Source organism: Rhinolophus sinicus, linkage group LG02 (genome assembly GCF_036562045.2).
Source record: "Rhinolophus sinicus isolate RSC01 linkage group LG02, ASM3656204v1, whole genome shotgun sequence".
NCBI classification, from domain to species: Eukaryota; Metazoa; Chordata; class Mammalia; order Chiroptera; family Rhinolophidae; genus Rhinolophus; species Rhinolophus sinicus.
This window is the reverse complement of record NC_133752.1, coordinates 86,641,054-86,661,143: the sequence shown is the minus strand read 5'-3', so window position 1 is coordinate 86,661,143 and position 20,090 is coordinate 86,641,054. Positions and strand designations below refer to the sequence as shown.

Here is a 20,090-nt window from a genome sequence, read left to right as displayed (position 1 = left end):
AGTTTCATTTTTTTAATTTAATTGACTTACTGTATTTTCATCTAATTATTTCAATTTAATATACTTATTAAATCTTACTCACCTATTACTATTTCTTATGAAAAATAATGATTTTATTATTGGCCAAGTGGAACAACCCAAAATGTCATTTTATACTCTACACAAAATTATCTGGTATTAACAAGTCAAAAGGAATCTGGAATAGTCTGAAAGACTGTTAAGTCGATGTGCTCTATATTAACCAGGAAACCTGTGTCTTCTGGTACAATTACAAAAGAAGACTATCTCGAAAAAGATCACAGCCAAGAAAGATTCAAAGCATTCAGATCAATGTATTTTGTCCAGATTTCTTAGGTGACCTCTTTATTGAAACAGTTACAAGGTATCTGGAAACACAGATAAGCAATCACTCAGCACAGCCTCTCCTATGGACGTGTAAGCTCAGTGAACTACGAAAATTCTACCCACCCTCACATTCCAGTTCACTCACCCACATCTACCCTAACGCTTAAGCGATAAGCATTTAGACACTATGAAAGCAAAGACGTCTTCTGTTTACTTTAAGGGAAAAGGCATCAAGAACGCTAACGCAATGAAAGAAGTTCCTCTCCACCAGAACACAATTATTCTTCACATTAACTTAAAGTTCTGCATTTGTTGCAATCGTTACACCTCACAGATTTTTAATACCATCCCTGCACAAATAATCAAAGCCATATATATATGTGTGTGTGTGTTAAGTATTCCTGACCAAAAAGACTGTCACGTGATTTTTACCCCATTGAAAATTAATTATCAAGCAGCAAGCTTGATGAAGTCAACACTAAATACTTAGCATCGGTTAGGCTGCAAGAATAGTTCAAAATAGGGGCCCACCCCAGATGGGACTCATAATTGAGATAAGGAAATCACTTCTACATACAAGGTAGTAAACAAACAAGATGGCACTTTATAAACAAAATAATACATTGCTGTAAGTTAGTGTTGCCAAAAACAATCAAACAAACAAAAACAAAAAAGGTCTTTGAGTTGGCTTTTAAAGGATGGGTGGAAAATAAACAAAAAAGAAGACACTCCAGATGAAAACCTATGGAAGTCCCCAATCGTGTGAGATGTGTATTTACAGGGGCATATGTCTATGTGATTTGATTTGGAGGGAGGGGAATAAAAGGCCAAAGAGACTGATCTGATTACACCACAGGTCTATATTATTAAATGGTCAAAGTTGAATACTTAGAGATTAGCACAATATGAAGAACAATGAAATCTGGGGAAAGGGATTGAGACTTGATATTAGGAGTAATAGCCCTGCCACTGGACCATGCCAACCACAGTACTTTAAGGATAAAGACACGCTTCGCTTTATTGTGCTTCACAGATGTTGCCATTTGTGTTTTTCTGTTGTTGTTTGCTTTTGTTTTGATATATACATATATACATATGATATATATATATATATATATATATATATATATATACACGTATATATATATACACACACATATATATACACACACATACGTATATACATGTATAGAGGGTCTCTACCAGCAGAAAGATTAGGACTCACTTTATTACAATGTTCTGGAAACAAACCCATAATATCTTTAGGTCTGCCTATGTTCTCTGATCCAAAGCTCACTGCAACCCTGTAACCTAAACACCTACTATTATTACTGCCTCAGTTTACATATGAGGAAACTGAGTCCCAGAAACATTTACAACTTATTCAAAGTCATACAGGTAGTTGCTAAGTGGTAGAACTGGGGTCTGAATATAGCAACTTCAAAGCCCTTAAAAGTCCACGGGAAGAAGTCCTCTTCGAAAATAATGCAATGCAAGCTATGCTTTAAAATCTGATAACAGGATACAGGGTTAAAATGAAGGCTGCATATTCACCAAAGCAGCAGCTACAATAACCTAGGTGAGAGGTGAGCATATTTAGACTAGAATGATGGCAATGAGATTAGAATACAATATATCAGTGCAATAGAGAGTGATAGGTGGGAAAAGCAAGTTTAAAAGTGAAACGTTAAAGAGATGTTGGGATTCAAAGATGACTCTACAGTTCCTAATCTTAGATATGTGTAAAGGCTAGTGGTACCATAAATAAGAGTTGGGTGAATGAAAAAGTGGACCTGTTTTTCCACTTTAGATCTTTGAATGAGGTCAAGACGAGATACCCAGGTGAAAACATCCAACAGACAGTGGGAGCGAGGAGACCAAAGCTTGGTTAGAAGAACAAGGCTGGATTAATATTGAGTACTAATTTTATATTTATGTGTATGTCTTAAACCAAAGGGGACATTGCCTTCATATAGAAAAATAACAACTGTTACCAAAAAAAGAAGAAAAATTATTTTAATAACATAACACTTCTCCACACAATAACATGTTCCCAAAGTGGCCCTAGCAACAGCACTTCAGCATATGTTAGTTTAAAACAAAAACTACCTGCCACCTACTCAGGACCCTTGCAAACAATTCCACACCCATTGCAATATCTTTGCAGCAATTTTTTGGAACACCAAATATTGCAACTGTCAGCTAAAACACATATAGAAATATGGCCAAAATTAGACTTTCAACTTATTAACAGTATCAATTTTTTTAAATTCTAATCAATTTAAGGCATACAAATAAGGATTTTTATTAAATGTCAGGGAACCAATGATGGATTTACACTAGCAACCAGGCACATAAAGACATCGGCAGACAATACAAAACATTAGAATTGAAAATGTCACTTGGTCTCTGTATCTGTATGACTACTGTGAGAAAAGATTATTTTTTAAAAACAACTAACAGAATGAAACATGCAGTGTATCATTTACGCTAATGATCATTTTACACTGTATATGTCCTTAAAATTATAAAAATACCATATATAAAAGCACATTTAGAAAAAGACGGAAGGATACACACAAATTCATACGAGCAATTACATGTGGGGAAGAAAGGGAAATAGAATTGGAAAGGGCAACAATATACTTCAACTGTATCTACAATGATTTGTTTCTTTCATATACACACACACACACAAAAAAAAAAAAAAAATCTGAAACAAATATACCAAATGTTAACATCTGTTCATTTGGGGTGAAGGTCGTATGGTGTTTATTATGTTCTCTTTGCCATTCGATATTTCTGAAATGTCACATAAATTTTAAAAGGGAGGGAAGGATCCAAATCTGTCACCTAATGAAAATACCACACTAAACATACCTGACATATCTTATCTGAGTAACTCCAGGGTGAACAGGGTGAAGCTCACTTCTTCACCCCGCAGCCAACTTCTATTTTGGACTTCTAACGTATTTCTTGACATAGACTAGCCTAATTAGCAGATCTAAACTCTGGTTTGAATCCCAAAATTCATCGATAGAGTGGGTCTTAACTACGGGTAAGTTCCCAGTGGTGGCAACTAGGAAAGGGCACTAGCCTCAGTGTCTCCTAAGGAAGCTAAGAGGAAGATTCCAGAAGGAAGAAGTTGAGGAAAACAATTCTGAATAAATCCAACATCTTCCGTCCACTCCCCCAATCATGATTCCCACTGCCTTTTCAACTCTGTCCTCAAAAGCCAGCCACTAGTACAGACATTTTGCAGCATAGTGGCTCCTTTTTCCTCCAAGAGGTGAACCTCTTTACTAGTCTTTTAGATATAGTCATTTGCTCACTATAGAAATGTACACAGTATGCTCTTTAAGAAATCCACGCATTTATTCAGTAATCATTTATACCAGATGGGTGCCAAGGATATAATAAGGGCAAGATCCCTACCCCCAATGATACCTCTATTAATTCTTTCTCCTCTCATTTGCTGAGTCTTAAAATGCTGCCCCCATCAAATAAAAAATAAAAAATAAATTTTTCAAGTGTAGCCACACTGTAGCTAAATGATCCCTTAGAATTAGTATTATGGTAGTTCCCCCATTATCCAAGGGGTATACGTTCCAAGACCCCCAGTCGATGCCTGAAACCATGGACAGTACCAAACCCTATACATACTATGTTTTTTCCTATACTATACATGCATACCTATGATAAAGTTTAATTTATAAATTAGACACGGTAAGAGATTAACAACAATAACAAAATAGAATTATAACAATATACTGTAATAAAAGTTCTATGAATGTTCTCTCTCTCTCTCTCTCTCTCTCTCTCTCTCTCTGTCTGTCTCTGTCTCTGTCTCTCTCTCTGTGTGTAATAACAGAGAGGCTAAGTGACTAACAGGCAGTGATCACATACAGCATGGATACTGTGGTAAAGGGACGAGTCTCATCCCAGGTAAAACAAAGTGGGAAGGTGCGAAATTTCATCACTCTATTCAGAATGGCTTGCAATACAAAACTTATAAACTGTCTATTTCTGGAAAATTCTATTTAATATCTTTGGACTGCAGTTGACTGCTGGTACTGAAATCTCAGAAGGGGAAACCACGGAGAAGGGGGGACCCAAGGTAAGGAGAACATGCGCAGCGAGATCAGGACATTTAAACAGGCCAAAAGCACAGGGAGCTTTAGCAACTGCCAAGCTTCCTTAAATTATGAGGACAACAAGAAAAACATTACTGTGCACTAACTCTACACTAGTTTTAGGAACAATAAGATATAAAAAACTAATATGGTGATGCAACAGTTCGAGGAACAAAATTCCTTTAAACAGGGCTTACGCATACAGGAACCTGGTGTGATATCTAATACTCTTGACTCAAGATTACTGACAGCAGCAGAGTGATGAAATTGCTTAGAATCTAGACCTCTAGACCAGGGGTGTCCAAACTTTTTTCAACGTTTTTCACCAAGGGCCATATGTGGTAAAATACACAAACAGCCGGGCCACTCACTCGAGGTGAAGTACGTATTGCCTCACCTGGTTTATTTAAGTAAACTAAATATATTTTTGGAATTTGCTGTGGGCCAATTAACAATGGATTGCGGGCCGCAGTTTGACACCCCTGCTCTAAAGGCAGGCTAGGGTCCAGTAGGGAGGAGGCTGCAACCACCAAGGCCCTAATCACTTCAGACCAGAGAAAGCGCAGACCAGCGGGAGGTCATATGCAACCTCCACAAGGGATCAAATTGTCCCATAAGAGACAAATGGGTGTGTGCCTGCTGAAGCAATCCAGGGTTCCAATTCAGACAACAAGAGAAAGAAAATATGTCTTGGAACACATTCCTATGTCTGATGAGAGGGAGAGTAAAAAAGAGTAATGGAAACTAACCATATATGGGACTAAATAGGACAGGCTTTGAAGGTCAAATAGGATAATTTAGACCCAGAGCCAAAGAATCAACAGCCATTTCTAAAAAGGAAGATCACTTCTGTAGCAACACACAGAACGAAGGGGAAACATAAAAGCGAGTCACCTAAGAGCTGAGTTTTGCCATCTAGACAAAAGGTATGAGTATCTGATCTAAGTGTAGCAGCAGCACGATAGAACAAGGTAGGACACCATGAGACACTGTGAAAAGGAAAAAATGACAGCATCTGGTTTACTGAGCAGATAGCAGAGGTGGGGGGGGAAAACAAAAACAACGCGTTTTGGGGTACTTAACAATATTGTTAATTAATAATGAAGATCAACTACCACAATTGACCCTTTATTTGTGCCAGGGACTATACTAAGTGCTTTATAGTTTTACCTGGTTTAATTCCTATTACCATCATCTGAAATAGGTACTATTATTAGCCTATTTCAGATAGGAAAACTGAGGCAATAGAGATTAAATAACTCACCTAAGTTCATAAGCCAGCAGTGAGCAGAGCTGGAATTTGAATCCAAAAATGTTTAGAATATTATTCGGCTTTAAAAAAAAAGAAGGAAATCCTGCCATTTGAGACATAATGAATGAACCTGGAGGGCATTATGCTAAGTGAAATAAGCTAGACAGGAAGGAAAAATACTATATGACACCAATTATATAATGAATCTAAAATAGTCAAACTCATAGAAACAAAGAGCAGAATGGTAGCTGCTACGGGCTGGGGGGAAAGGACATGTGGAAATATTAGACGAAGGTACAAAGCTTCAGTTATATAAGATGAATCAGTCCTAGAGATCCACTGTACAGCACAGCACCTATGGTTAGCAATACGATGTTGTATACTTAAACTTCTACTGAAGGCAGATCTTATGTTGGGTATTCTTTTCACCAAATAAAAATAATCATAACAAAGAGGGCAGGGGGAACCTTTTAGACGTGATGACGAGGTGTACAGCAGAGATTGCAGGTGGATACAAACATGCCTTGGAGATACTGCAGGTTCAGTTCCAGACCACCGCAATAAAGCAAGTCTTAATCTTTTTGCCGGTGGAGAATCTTGCCTTCAGTTTGTAAAAAAAAACACAGTATCTATGAAGCACAATAAAGCAAAGTGCAATAAAATGAGGTGTGCCTGTATTTATTGAGTGGTGTACATTATTGAGTGGTGTACATTAAATACCTATAGCTTTGTGTATGTCAACCATACCTCAATAAACTGGTTTTTAAAAAGTACTGTTTAATTTTACAATCCACATTCCTAATCATTAGATTAGATATAGATACATAAATAGATATCCTTAAGGTTTCAGTGACTAGGGCAAGGAAGACAACGGGGAAACACTTTCCAAGGCATTGACCCTTCCTTCCCACAATGAGGCTTCGGGCCTTGAGGAAGCTAAGTTTAGGAGAACCGGCTGTTTAGGAACATTCCCCTAAAAGGAAGTACACAAAGAGTTCCTGCTCATTCTGTTGGAACCATGATGGAATCCTGACATTATCACAGGCAGCTGCACGCCTCACTGGGAACCAAGGGGCCAGAGAAAGGAATGCCCGCTTATGTTGTTCCCGCCAATGTGACTGCCCACCTTCTGGTGAGTTCTGTATCCTGGGCTTATTAAATAGGGATCTGAGCCTCATCCACAGTGGATGTGGAAATGTTCTCTTCCTACCAATTTGTACACCACCTAAAAATGTCATCACTGGTTTTAGAGGGAAGAGCAGTTGAAATTAAACATGCCAACTCTAAGACATTCAAATACCCAGGACACAGCACTGAGCAACTGCAAATGTGCTTCAGCAAATTAGGGCTCAGGTGGATTCACTGAGCTGGAGCTCGAGGGAACCGCTCGCAGTTTAGAAGTCACTCAGACAGGAAAAACAGCTGAAACGACAACTGGCAAAGGCCCAGCTGTGGGGGGTGGGGTCCTGAATAGGTGGGTCAAGGATTGAAGACACTCCCACAATTAAGGGACAGGAGCAAGAAGAAAAGCCAGTGGTAGAAACCAAGAAGAAATTAAACTGTCTGAGAAATAGGAGAATTAAGCTCCTCAATATCCAGTCATCAAGTCTATTCCACCATTCTGCCCAAATCTCTGCTAAATCCACCCCTGCCCCACCACCCCTACACCTCACTTCAATATCTCATCACTGTCCATCTGTGCTGTCAGTGACCTCCTTGCCATCGGACCCCCCACTATAACCAACAGTGAATTATATAACCTTCATGTTTGATCACGACATAACTGCAAAATCCTATAAACTTGTTTCTCAAACTGAGATACACTGTGGAGGATCAAGGGTAGACATAAACATGACACACCTTTCTGGAGTGTCAATTATCCACAATGGACAGTGATTTTTCAATCTGTTAAACCAAACATAAAACTGCAGTATAATTTCATGTTTACAGTGGGCTACTGCTGATATACCATCAGGCTTCTTCTGGGCAACCTTCTATCCTTAAGGGGATGGGGGTGGAGGGGGCGGGCACTTCAGTGGTGAGACTTGTGCTCATCCAGATTAAGATAGGGAGCTAAAGAAAGAAAGATTGAAGATGTATCAAAGAAAAAAAATCCCAATATGAATTCAAATCATATGATTATCTCTGACATTGGTCTCTGACATAAGGAGAATGGGTGGCCTGGGTCTGAATCCTGGCTTTACCACTTCATGTGACTCAGGGCAAAGTATTTAACTTCTCCATGACTTGGTTTTATACATTTGTAAAATCAAAAATGGCAATAGTATTCAAAGGGCTGCTGTGAGAATTAAGCCTGAGTATCTATGCACAGTGCCTGGTCTATACAGTAAGGGGTCAATAAATGGTAGCTATTATCTGTAAACTCCAGCCTCTCCGTCTGTTACGGCATCCCAAATCTTGTGTTAAGTCCAAAATTACTCTCAGACAGGAAAATGCATAGCAAGACTGCTGCTTATCAGAATAGACCATTCACAGTCTGTCCCTAAGGATTTTTTAAATCCATATGCAAAAATAAGAGTAAATTGAATTACCCAGCTCTACACTCATTTGGAGATTAGAAACAGCTAGAACAGGGGTGTCCAAACTTTTTTCAACGTTTTTCAACAAGGACCATATGCGGTAAAATACACAAACAGCCGGGCCACTCACTCGAGATGAAGTATGTATTGCCTCAGCTGGTTTATTTAAGTAAACTAAACATATTTTTGGAATTTGCTGCGGGCCAATAAAAAATGGATTGTGGGCCGCAGTTGGCCCGCGGGCCGCAGTTTGGACACCCCTGAGCTAGAACTGGAGCCAAGTCAAAATCACTGTAGTTATCATGTATTAAGTATTCAGACACTGCACTGAAAACAACTGAACAGATCTTGGTGGTTACTTTAATAGTCAGTATGCACACCAGTGATGAAATAAAGTACTTTACTAAGGAGATACCCTTCTAACACACGCACGAGAGGAAGAGTACCTGAAAACCTCGGGTTAAAAGGAATCCTACTGCTGATCAACAGCTGTTACCCAGCTCCCAGGAGGGGTTTCACAAATGTACCCAGATGTTTACATAGCATTTGATGTCTGAGTACTAAGTATTGTGTATTCAGCAATCACTCAAACTATGAAAAGGAATTCAGGGAGGGAGGAGCAGCTTAAAACAGGTCTGTCCTGAAGCAGAACCTGTTTGAAGTCACTGTCAGCATTAGCAGGAAATCAGGGTGAAAGTCTACAATTAAAGACTGAAGGCATGTGCTTTCCCTTTTTCTCTCACCCTAATTCCATTAGATACTCTAGCTCCATTTGACTTGCCACTCCCAGAATCAGTTTCATCTGCTGCTTCCCTTTTTTCCAAAGAAAACTTTATTTTCTACCATCCGTTTCTCAACATTGTAAAATTTAAAGAGGGGGAAATGCTGCAACAAATATAACTTTTATCATTCAACCCACAGGATGCCAGTAACAAATACAGAAAATAAAGGTCAACATTTCACCTACGTTATTACACTACGAGCACCTTGAAGGCAAAGACGTGTGACCACATTTTCGAATCTGCTCTCATAAGAATGGGTAGCCTCAGAATACAATGTAAGCTACATAGAAAGTAATTACATGCAATAAACATGTTATTCTAGAGGCAAGAAAAACCTTGTTTTAATTTTAAAAATTCCAATTTCTTTAATAGCACCAAGATGTGTCTAACTTTTTTTTTAATTTGTTTGTTTGTTTGTTTTTTAATCTTCCTCTTCTTCCACCCCTACTCTGGTTCAAGCCATTGTTTCTCAGTCTAGTTGTGTAGGACACAGCTCCCTGGCCCATGCTGGTATTATAAGCCTTACACTGCCCCCCACCGCCCCCTGCTCCCCCCTGCCCTCCCGCTGAGGCAGTCGGTGGCCAGTCCTCGGTTGGCGACTCACAGCAGCCCATGGCAGCTCTCGCTGGCTGCTGGCAACTCACGCTGACCGATCCTGGCAGCACACAGTAGCCCACCGCAGTTCACAGCAGCCTTAGGCAGCCCAGCTCCAAGGACAGCTGTTGTTCACAATCTTAGCTGTAGAGGGAGCAGCCCATTGGCCCATGTGGGAATACAACTGGCAACCTCCGAGTTAGGAGCACGGCGCTACAACCATCTGAGCCACCTGGCAGGCCCTATTTTTTTTATTTCAAATGAATTAAGCTATTCCAAAATATAACAAAAGGACTTGACTATTAATAGTTTCCTTTGGACTGACTTACTTCTAAAAACGAGTACTATTTAGCTTGTTGCTTCAAAGAAAAATAATGGAGAAACCGATTTAACGTATTCGTCCTGCACTGACTTGACGTGTAGTATCATAGTGCTGGAAACCGATTTTTTTTAAAAAAATCAAACATTTAACCTCCCTTTTTTAATACTAACTACATCTCAAATAATATATTTTCTCTTTATAAAAATATTCGAATAAATGAAAAATAATTGAAACATCACCATTTTGTAAACCCCTAATAATGGTTCTTGAGAATGATTATCAATGGTCATAAACCTAGCGATCAACATTGCACGATGCCAGCTAGAGGTATATTTCACCACCAATGAAGCAGTTCTGCCAAAAAATAGACACTGAATCAAATCAAGATCTGATTACCACTCACAGGAAATAAAAGAAGATGTCAAACTATGTATTAAATAAAAAGCATGACAACAGGTTACCACCTGTTATAATACTTCTTAATTATGATGCTACCAAACAAATATTTCTTGATAAATGTACAGGATGTTTATGTTCTCTTTGTGATTATCTTCATCTTAAAAGATAGGAAAGTCAATCAAGTATTAGCATGTTTATGGGTGTATTTATTGTGATAAGACAGCAAAATTAATAGTTTCATACAGGTCTGGAGTTGCTGGTCTCAGAAATATTTTCCTCCTGAGTGTTCCTAACCTTTCTTTCACTTGGAAAAATACAGCAGAGCTGAGCCAAGAAGTAACAGGTCCCTGCTTCTAAGAAGACAGCTTTAGGAGTAAGCAAGCCACAAAGCTGGATCCAGTTCAGCAACCTCAGAAGAGACACATTAGTATAAGCTGGCTCTCAACGGCACTGGCCAGAGATGCTATCAGCCAGCTGTTCTTAAAGTGATCCATGAAACCTGGGACTCCTCAAGAATCTTTCAGGACATCCATAACATCAAAACTATTTTTGTAATAATGCTGAAAGGTTATGCGCGATTTTCACTGTACTGACATTTGCACCGGTGATATATAAACAAGGGTGTGTAAAATTGCTGGCATCTTTGCATGAAGCAAGGCAGTGGCCCCAACTGTACAGGTGATCATTGTATCCTCATCACTATAAGCTCAGGGGGAAAAAATGTCAGTTTCACATAAGAATGTCCTTGATGAAACAGTGAAAATGAACAATTGTGTGACATCTTGACCCTTGAATCCATTTCCTTTTAAAATTCCGTGTGACAAAACAGAAAGTACACGTAAGAACTGATGCTATACACTGAAAGATGATGGCTGTCTCAAAGAAATTGTGCCAATGGTCTGATTTGCAAGCCTACCTAGCAGCTTCCCCCCATAGAATACCATTCTTCTATGAAATAACAACTGAAAAACAAACTGAGTACTGAAAGTTGGGTGTTTGGTAGATACTGTGTTAAATGTGAACAAAGCAAACCTGTTGCTTTAAGGAAGACACCTATTTGTTGCCAATGATAAAATTCAAGCTTCCAAGCAAAAATTAGATTTTTGGAAAAATTGTATCTGCCACCAGGAACAGGACAGCTTTCTCAACACTTAAAGATTTTCCTGATGGGCTCACTGGTGATTTTAACAAATGTGATTTTTTTCAAATAGTATCATAAAATGTGCCAACATTTGGGAAACTTATATAATTCTGTGAACCATTATTTTCCAAATCATGCATGTGTACAAAAAGTCAAAGTGCAAGATAGGCTTGTAGAATTTAAACGTAACACAATAAGAAAAATTAACTGATACAGACTCAGATTCCACTCTGCAACCAAACTTCAACAAATTGTCACCTGCAGAGCTTTGGTGTAATATCAAAGAGAATATTCGCAATTATCTAAAAAGACCATTAAAATACTCCTCTCTTTTCCTACTGCAGGTCTGTATCAGGCTGAACTTTCTTCGTTTATTTCAGCCAAACAATAAATCACAACAAATTGAATGCAGAAACAAAATGAGAATCCAGCTGTCTTCTATTAAGCCAAACATTAAAAAGAGGTACAAAAATGTACAATGCCACTCTTTATTTTAATAGTTATTTTTCATAAAGAACTATTATTTATGTTAACATATGAGATAATTATTTTTCAATGAATTCTCTAATAGTTCCTGTTTGAGTTTCTAAAACAGGAAATAGCGATAGGTATAACCCACATAAACAGTAGTCCTTAATAATTTTTTAAGAGTGTGAATTGGTACTGAAACCAAACGTTTGAAAACCACAATGCCAAGGTCTGGAGGCCAGGTCAAGGCTATACTTGTTCAAATGAGCTTTCAGACAAGACCTTATTCTATGATTTCACCTTTGAACAAAACACTAAAAGTTGGGGGCCCAGCAGGAGCCAATGGACAGACCAAGACTGCTAACTACCTCCAGTATTATTCCATACTGTTACAAGACAGGGTCGTGGAAATGAGCAGGAGGATGGCATCTGGGACCTGCTAATCTTCCATTGTTTTCATCTGAGTGCTGGTTACACGAGTGTGTTTGGTTTGCAAAAATTCCGTGAACTGCACACTTAAGATGCATGCATTAGGATATATGCATATCCTAGTATATGTATAGAGATTATGCATTTATCCAGGTAGATATATACTGCATACATTTTTTTAAATTCATAGTTGAAGATGCATAACAATTTCCACTTTGTTTTTCCAAATACATGATGGCTTTCAACTAACCAGAGTCATTACATATAACTTACTTTGGAAAAGCCTGACAAAAATAATTCAAATTTTTAATTTAAAAACCGCAATATACACAACTGTAATTTTTCAGGGTTAAAAGCTATGTACCATCTATGACAGCTACTTTACCAAGACCAGGGAGAGAATCCTGTCCTTATTTCTCAAGTTTCCAAAAACAATGAAGCCACAACAATAAAAAAAAAAATGAAATCAAATATAACTTAAAAAAATGAAATCTCCTTGGGATGGCCAGTTAGCTCAGTTGGTTAGAGCGCGGTGCTCTTAACAACAAGGTTGCCGGTTTGATCCCCCCATGGGCCACTGTGAGCTGCGCCCTCCACAACTAGATTGAAACAACTACTTGACTTGGAGCTGATGAGTCCTGGAAAAACACACTTAAAATAGAAAAGAAAAAGAAAAGTGTAAAAAAAAAATGAAATCTCCCAATTAATGGTGAAACTAAAGATGAATTACTTTTAAGGTATTAAAGCAATCAAGAGGCCACTAAATCTTCTACTACTTAACATATCACTACAAGTCTAGACAAATGCAATAAGGCAAGGAAATACAAAAGTGTGTTTGGTTTGCTGGCACATGCAAAAGACAAGGTAATAAGAATTGGAAGAAAAATGGTCATTATTTTAAATGATATCATCTTCATAGAACATCCAAAAGAAAAAATAGCCATTAAAATACAAGAGTTCAGGGGTGGCCAAATGGCTCAGTTGGTTAGAGCACGAGTTCTTAACAACAGGGTTGCCAGTTCAATTCCCACATGGGCCAGTGAGCTGCACCCTTTACAACTAGATTGATGACAACGAGCTGCCGGTGGGGCAGCCAGATGGTTCAGTTGGTTAGAGGGCGAGCTCTTAACAAGGTTGTCGGTTCAATTCCTGTGTGGATGGCGGGCTGTGCCCCCTGTAACTAAGATTGAAAACGGTGATTGGACTTGGAGCTGAGCTGTGCCCTCCACAACTAGACTGAAGGACAATGACTTGACTCGGAGCTGATGGGTCCTGGAAAAACACACTGTTCCCCAGTATTCCCCAATAAAATTTAAAAAAAAAAATACAAGAGTTCAGCAACACCAAAAATATTAAATATAGAAAGATTAGCTGATTAATTTATATATACATAGGATGATTAATTTATAGATATAGATAGATGGGATCCCCTACACTAGAGGACAAAAAAATACGCATACAACAACAAAAAATGTCATCCACAATAGAAACAAAAACTGAGATACCTAGGAATAAATCTAACAAAGAAGAAACAAGAGCTTTACAAAGAAAAATTTAGACTCTATAGAAAAGACATAGATACCTTTGATACCCACTTTCAACCATGGCTATGTATCAGTATTACCAGAGGAGTTTTTAAAAATACAATTGCTGGGCTCTACTCCCTAGAGAATACAATTCAGTTAATCTGGGGTAAATGGAGTATGTTTTTAAAAAGCCACTTAGTTGATTCTAATGTAAAGCCAGGGTTGGAAACTACCAGCTTAAATATGATTGAAAAAGACCACAGGTGGGACTCAGACATTTAGATACCAAGATCTATAAACAAGTTGTAGTAATGAAAATGAAAATAAAAACAAAAACCACTGAAGAATTCGAACTGGAAGAGACAAACTGTAGAAACCTAACTTCCTTAACTAAGAATGGAGAAATATTTCCTAAATAAGACCTGGAAAGTGAAAAAATATGGATGAATCTAACTATAACAAAATTAAAGAAATTAAAGATTGTGTTCCATAAAGGATTTCAAAGAAAAAACTTGACAAACAGGTAAAAAGCTAACAGATCTGCACCACTTAAAATCCAATGAGATTAACATCTAGACCATATACTTCAAAAAAAAAAAACCCTCTCCTGTAAGGGCAGAAAAGAAGGGAGGAGGATAAGAAAATCTAATAGAACAAGAGGCAAAGAACATATAAAGGCCAATTCACACAAAAAAGAAACCCACACAGCTAATAAGCATATGACAGGATACTCAACTGCATTAGTAATCAGAGAATTGCAAGTAAGAACAGTAACATCACTCCATCTGTTACATCAGATTGAAATGATAAGGTCAGAAAATACCAAGAGCCAGCAAGAATGTAGGGCTAACAGCCAGTGTACTTACAGCAACACAATATTATTTCCACTTTAGAAACGAGAAAACAGAGGTAAGAAATTTGCCTAAAGTCAAAGATCTAGTAAGTGGCACACATTCGAATCCAGATCTTTCAAACTTCAAAGCCTGTGTTCATAACCACTACAATCAAAGTCCCCTAGAATCTTTTCAGTGGTTTTCAAACCAGAAGCATCACTGTTACCTTGGAATTTATTAAAAATGCAAAGTCTCGGGGCCCATCCCCAGACCTACTGATGATTCAACTTAAGTTTTAACAAGCCCTCCAAGAGATTCCGAGGCATGCTGAAGTTTGAGAACCACTGGCCCCAAGTTTCCATACTCAATTTAACATAACATAACATGTTAAATGATTACCATGTTAAATGATTACCATGTTGAAAGTCCCAAAATGTAAAATTTTGATCCTATCTAAAATGACTCTAAACATATCAAAATAACTCATTTCCTCAATGCCCACCTCACAGCAACACTTCCCCTAAATTTGACAAAATGCCTAATCTGCCCCCTGACTAGACCACCTAAAAAAGTCTACTTTCATAGGTCTTACTGGAAACTGAGCTAAATTCCAAATATGAAAAGAGCGCAGAGGTCCAAACTGAATCTCCAGAAGTTAAATCAGAAGCCATATTAGGAAGCGGAAAAAACTATTTTGAATACCAGCAGAAGCTTGACAAATCTTGGTCCATAGTTCCACAATCCGTTTTATCCCTGGCTCAACGCCATCACTTCAACAAACTTCCAAATGCCAAAAAAGTAGTTACAACCCTCACAAATATTTCCCCAAATTCAAATTGCTTTAGGTAAACATAGAGACACTGTCTTACAAAGAGCATGTTTTTATCATGAGTAAAGCTAATCAGATGGTTTTACCACATATACTACAGCAAAAAGTGCTCAGGTTGTCCCTGCCCCTTACCTACACCAGACCTTTACAGCATCCTACCTGACCCTTCTCTTTTCAAAGCAATATTTAGGCAAGAGCCTTCTTTGCTCCCCCAACTCAAGTTCTCCATCTGAGTAGTACAGCTCTATGTGTATTCAAGTTTGCCTATTTCTAATACAGCCTTTTTTTAAGGGAGAAGACAGTATCAGAAGTACATTCAATGACCTACCTGAATTTGAGAACTTACCATATGCCAGATAATTCTTTTAAGCTATTCACTTGCATATTCAAGTCATTAATTTTACAAAGTTCGGGATTCTATTTATTTCTTAATATTAAAAACATAAATTTGAACACTGAAGAGTTAATTAACCCAAGTCTGCACTATAGAATAGCTACAAAAGCAAGTTAAAATGCTTATTGACTTGATTCAAGTTGTTAAAGGTGCAGAAAACTCTGGGAAGCCCATGCTCAGGCAAGTTTTTAATCTGCCTGGCTACTTCTGACCACCCATCTTTCCAGCTCACACTCACCCAAAGGCTGGCAGCACGGCCGAGAGCTACCTTCCAAGAAGGAATGGCACCTGTTTATTTCCCTCCTCCCAAATCATCAGCAAATTCCCTGAGAACCACAGCTGATTCCAAGAAACAAATTACTAAAGCTCTGCTCCGCAAACAAGGTTTAGTGGAACTGAAATAAACACACCAAACACCTAAAGACCTTCCCACTTACATTCTTCTCCTGCCTTGTAAAAGTCCAGTGCTTTCTGCAAAACGTCTCACAAAATGCAATCCTCCTAACTAGTCCTTATTCTCCATTAACATTGCCATTTCTATACCTAAAACAGGCACTGCTTTTTATGCAAGTAACAACTGTTTTCTCATCTCCCTTCTGTAACAATCTCAACAAGCTATCCAATCAGGAACAAACAAGCCTGAGGGACAGCTCCTACCACATCAACAAGAGAATGAGCTTCTCTCATTCATAAGTGAAGCAAGGTGAAAATGATGCTCTCCTAAAAGATGAGAAAGATATACTGAGTGAGCATTGAAGGAAAAAAGAATGTTTACAAGTCTGGATAACTTAAGTATTTGCTCATACGAAGCAAGTATCCAGTAATCTTGCTATATGTATCCACTTTATTCTACCAGTTCTTTCAAAGAATCAGTAATGGAAGAAAAAGCAAATCATAAAACTACGCTCAAATAGCTTAGTCACAGTTCACGTAAGATATTGATAATACACAAGCCACTTAAAGAAAAAAAAGACCAGTTCAAGTGTACATAAATAAGGACCAATAAATCCACACCCTGGGCTAGGTTCCTGACCACAGGGTGAACCTGAGAACTCCTTAGTAGAAGTTATTTCTAAAATTACTAATAATTTTCTTCACTTTAAATTAGGCTTCCATTTCCTTGCAAATAATCTCATTTAATAAAACTGACTTAAATCACTCATTGAAATAATTGCAATTACAACAGAAATAGTTGTAGTACATATGTACTGTTGTCAATGAAATGCTGTAAGAAAAAAAAAGTTGATCGAAATCTCCAATAAGCAGCAGCCAGTGCACCATCTAGTGGAAGTTGTGTAATGTCATAATTAATTTTTTTAAAAAGCACAGAAATCCTAGATAAGAACACAAGCAACTACTTTAAAACTAACCTAAATCTCTTTCCAGTTTCCCCACACTGCAAGGGAGCTGTGATTATCAGAAGAAAGGACTCACTTTCCATACAAATTAACAGACAATAAAGGTTTCTTTATGGAAATTTTTGCTTGGCAGCTAGAACTTATACGCTGACAGGAGAGGAAAAACTAAGTAAAAACATTAATATAAAAACAAATACACAATCAGAGCTAGATGATAGGGCTTGTGTAAAGGATGCTTTATAATCTACACAAATAAGTTATGTCAAAACATACATGTTACATGCATCAGAAGTATCTGCCATAAAAATAAGGAATGGCTTCAAGATTAGAACAGTTCCATTCAGTCATTCATAAGACATTTCCATGTTCCTGATGACTAATAAATTTAACATAACCTAACAATTCTCTCGAGTTCCCCAAGCCTTGACATCATTTAAGAGATTCCTCCCAAATAACTATCTAAGCCTGCTGTCTATTAACTCCTACACTCCCTTGCTTGAGTTATTCCAATTAAGGAAAAAGTGCTTTTTTACATTTTCCACGCTTCTATTAAATTTATAGTAAAAATTTTCCAAAACAAAGTCATACATCATGACCAAAATGCATTTCACTTCATTTTTATAATATTTGCCTTACACATATTAATTATTTCAAATCAAAGAACTGTACTTATGTCCACTGATACAAACATAAACAAGGTTGTCTAATTTGGAACATCTCCCAAGATTTAAAATAGAAATTTTCACATAACATCACTAGGTTGTTTTGTTTTGCCTGTGCAAAAAATTACCTTTCTAGTGTTATTCAAACTATCTTAGCAACCTAGGAGGAAAAAAACTAAGAGACAATATTTCTTTACTTGGAAATAACCATCTCCATCTGACTCATGTACACAGGATCAAATCGGTAAACTGAGCTTGCTTGATGGTGGGACCCTACTGGATCCTGGATTAAATCCATTAAAGGTACAAAACCCTGCAGGAGTCAAGTAACCTGGGGCAGAATTCCTTTCATCTCTAGGGCGTTCTGGGTTTTTCATCTGTGAAATGGGCATGATAAACACTACTGGTCTCCAGAGAGTAGGAGGACATTAAAATTGATGCCATGCTATGAGCTTCTCAATTAAAAGACCTCAGTGGAAATACTGTCTTGTAGAAGAGAGAGCACCTGGAAGGGGAGAACACTGCTCCAAGAGTCCTCACTGTGCCATTACTGCTAAAACTTGTGACCTTCACCATTTCACTTGTGAACAAATAGTGAATGAAAAAGGGGTTATTAAACATATCAAAGAAAAGATAACAGCAACTCAAGCTGCTTCTCTCCAAGTAAGTCAAACCATACAGCTAGTTGACTAAGGACTTGTCTGCAAGTATTAATGCATGCGTAGCAGGTGTATCCCTAAAACCCAAAACCTAGAGACTTTTAAAAGAGGCTTTTAAAAAATTGAATGCTGTTTTAAAAAATTAGAGAAAGGGAAAAGAATCATAATTTCACTCTCACCCACGACAGAGTGATAGAAACAAGGTCCCACCCCCACAATCCTTTCAAACCTGCACAGGCATTCCTCATCAACATTCCTCCCCCTCGTTCCGATCGCGCCGCTCCCCACTTCAGCCCAGACAAAGGTGAGTCACCCTGCTGGGTCTACTTGTCACTTGCGGAAAAGCCCCCAAACAAGTTCACGTTCAAGGTTGTTTTTCATTTAAAAGATAAGAAATAAGTAAGCAATGTCAACGTGTAAATAGCACTGCAAAGCTCCTGTCTCCAGAAAATGTGTAATTAACACTACCCAAGTAGGCACCTTTCTCAATTTAAAAAAAAACGCTCAGCTTATCGCTACTTATCAGTAGGTCCTTTTCCTTCTGGTGCCTAACTCTGACTCAACTCTGCGGTTTTCCCTCCACCTGCACGTCCCCGTGCCCTCCATAGGGCCCAGCCGCCTCGCCCGGAGTCCAGCAAGATCCCCAGGGGGTCCCGCCTGCAGCTGCCCCTCGCCCGGCCCCGCCCCCTCCTCTCTGCAAGGTGCCGCCGCGGATTCTCCGACCCAAGCGCCTCGAGGCAGGAGGGAGGCGGCCCGGCCGCAGCCGGCGGGAGCAGCAAGGGAAGCGGACCCCACCGCCCGCACTGCGCCGGGTGCGCCAATCGGCGCTGCAGCTCCGGCGCCCCATTACCTGCTCTGGGCTGTGGTGCCCCGCGGGAGGCACGCTCGCTCTGGACCCTGCAGCCCCGGGATCCGAGGCAAGGAGACAGCGACAGCGGCAGCCGCAAAGGACAATCAGGAGCCAGCGGGAGCAGAACGAACGAGCCCAGCAGGAGCCAAGCCCCTACCTCCAGCCCAGAGAGTAACCGAATCAGCCCCATCCCACGGCGGGGCGGAGCCAGAGAGGAGGGGTCGGGGGCTGGGACCGGGCTGCACCGCCCTCGGGGCGTGAGCGCCGCGGATACTTTGTAAGAGGCGCCTGCTGATAGGCTAAGATAGGGGTAGGTGTCTCAGAGTCAAAGAGAGCCTCGCCAGCAGATTTTCCTGATTGGTCGGTAAGAGAAAACAGAGCTGAGCCCTGATTGGTGACAGTTCTGTAGCTCCTCTCCCCCTACCTTCAATCATCGGAAGCTCCGCCTCCACCCGCTCGGTTCCCAGGTGGCTGCTGAGTGGGCTGTGTTCTATGGACGAGCAGCCTACCTGAAGAGAACCCCGGATACCCAGGTTCCTTCGCCAGATGCGAGCTTCCTAACGCTACTGCTAGT

The 20,090-nt window shown here is 39.2% G+C and overlaps 1 protein-coding gene across 1 annotated transcript in view; it reads right to left on the bottom strand.

The window, feature by feature from the left end:
• Positions 1-19,650, bottom strand: part of MPP7 (MAGUK p55 scaffold protein 7) — a 240,377-nt gene extending 220,727 nt beyond the window's left edge. Inside the window, exon 1 of the mRNA XM_074324831.1 lies at positions 19,517-19,650. The gene's annotated coding sequence lies outside the window, so the exon portion shown is untranslated. The remainder of the gene's footprint in view (positions 1-19,516) is intronic.
• Positions 19,651-20,090: the final 440 nt, after the last annotated feature.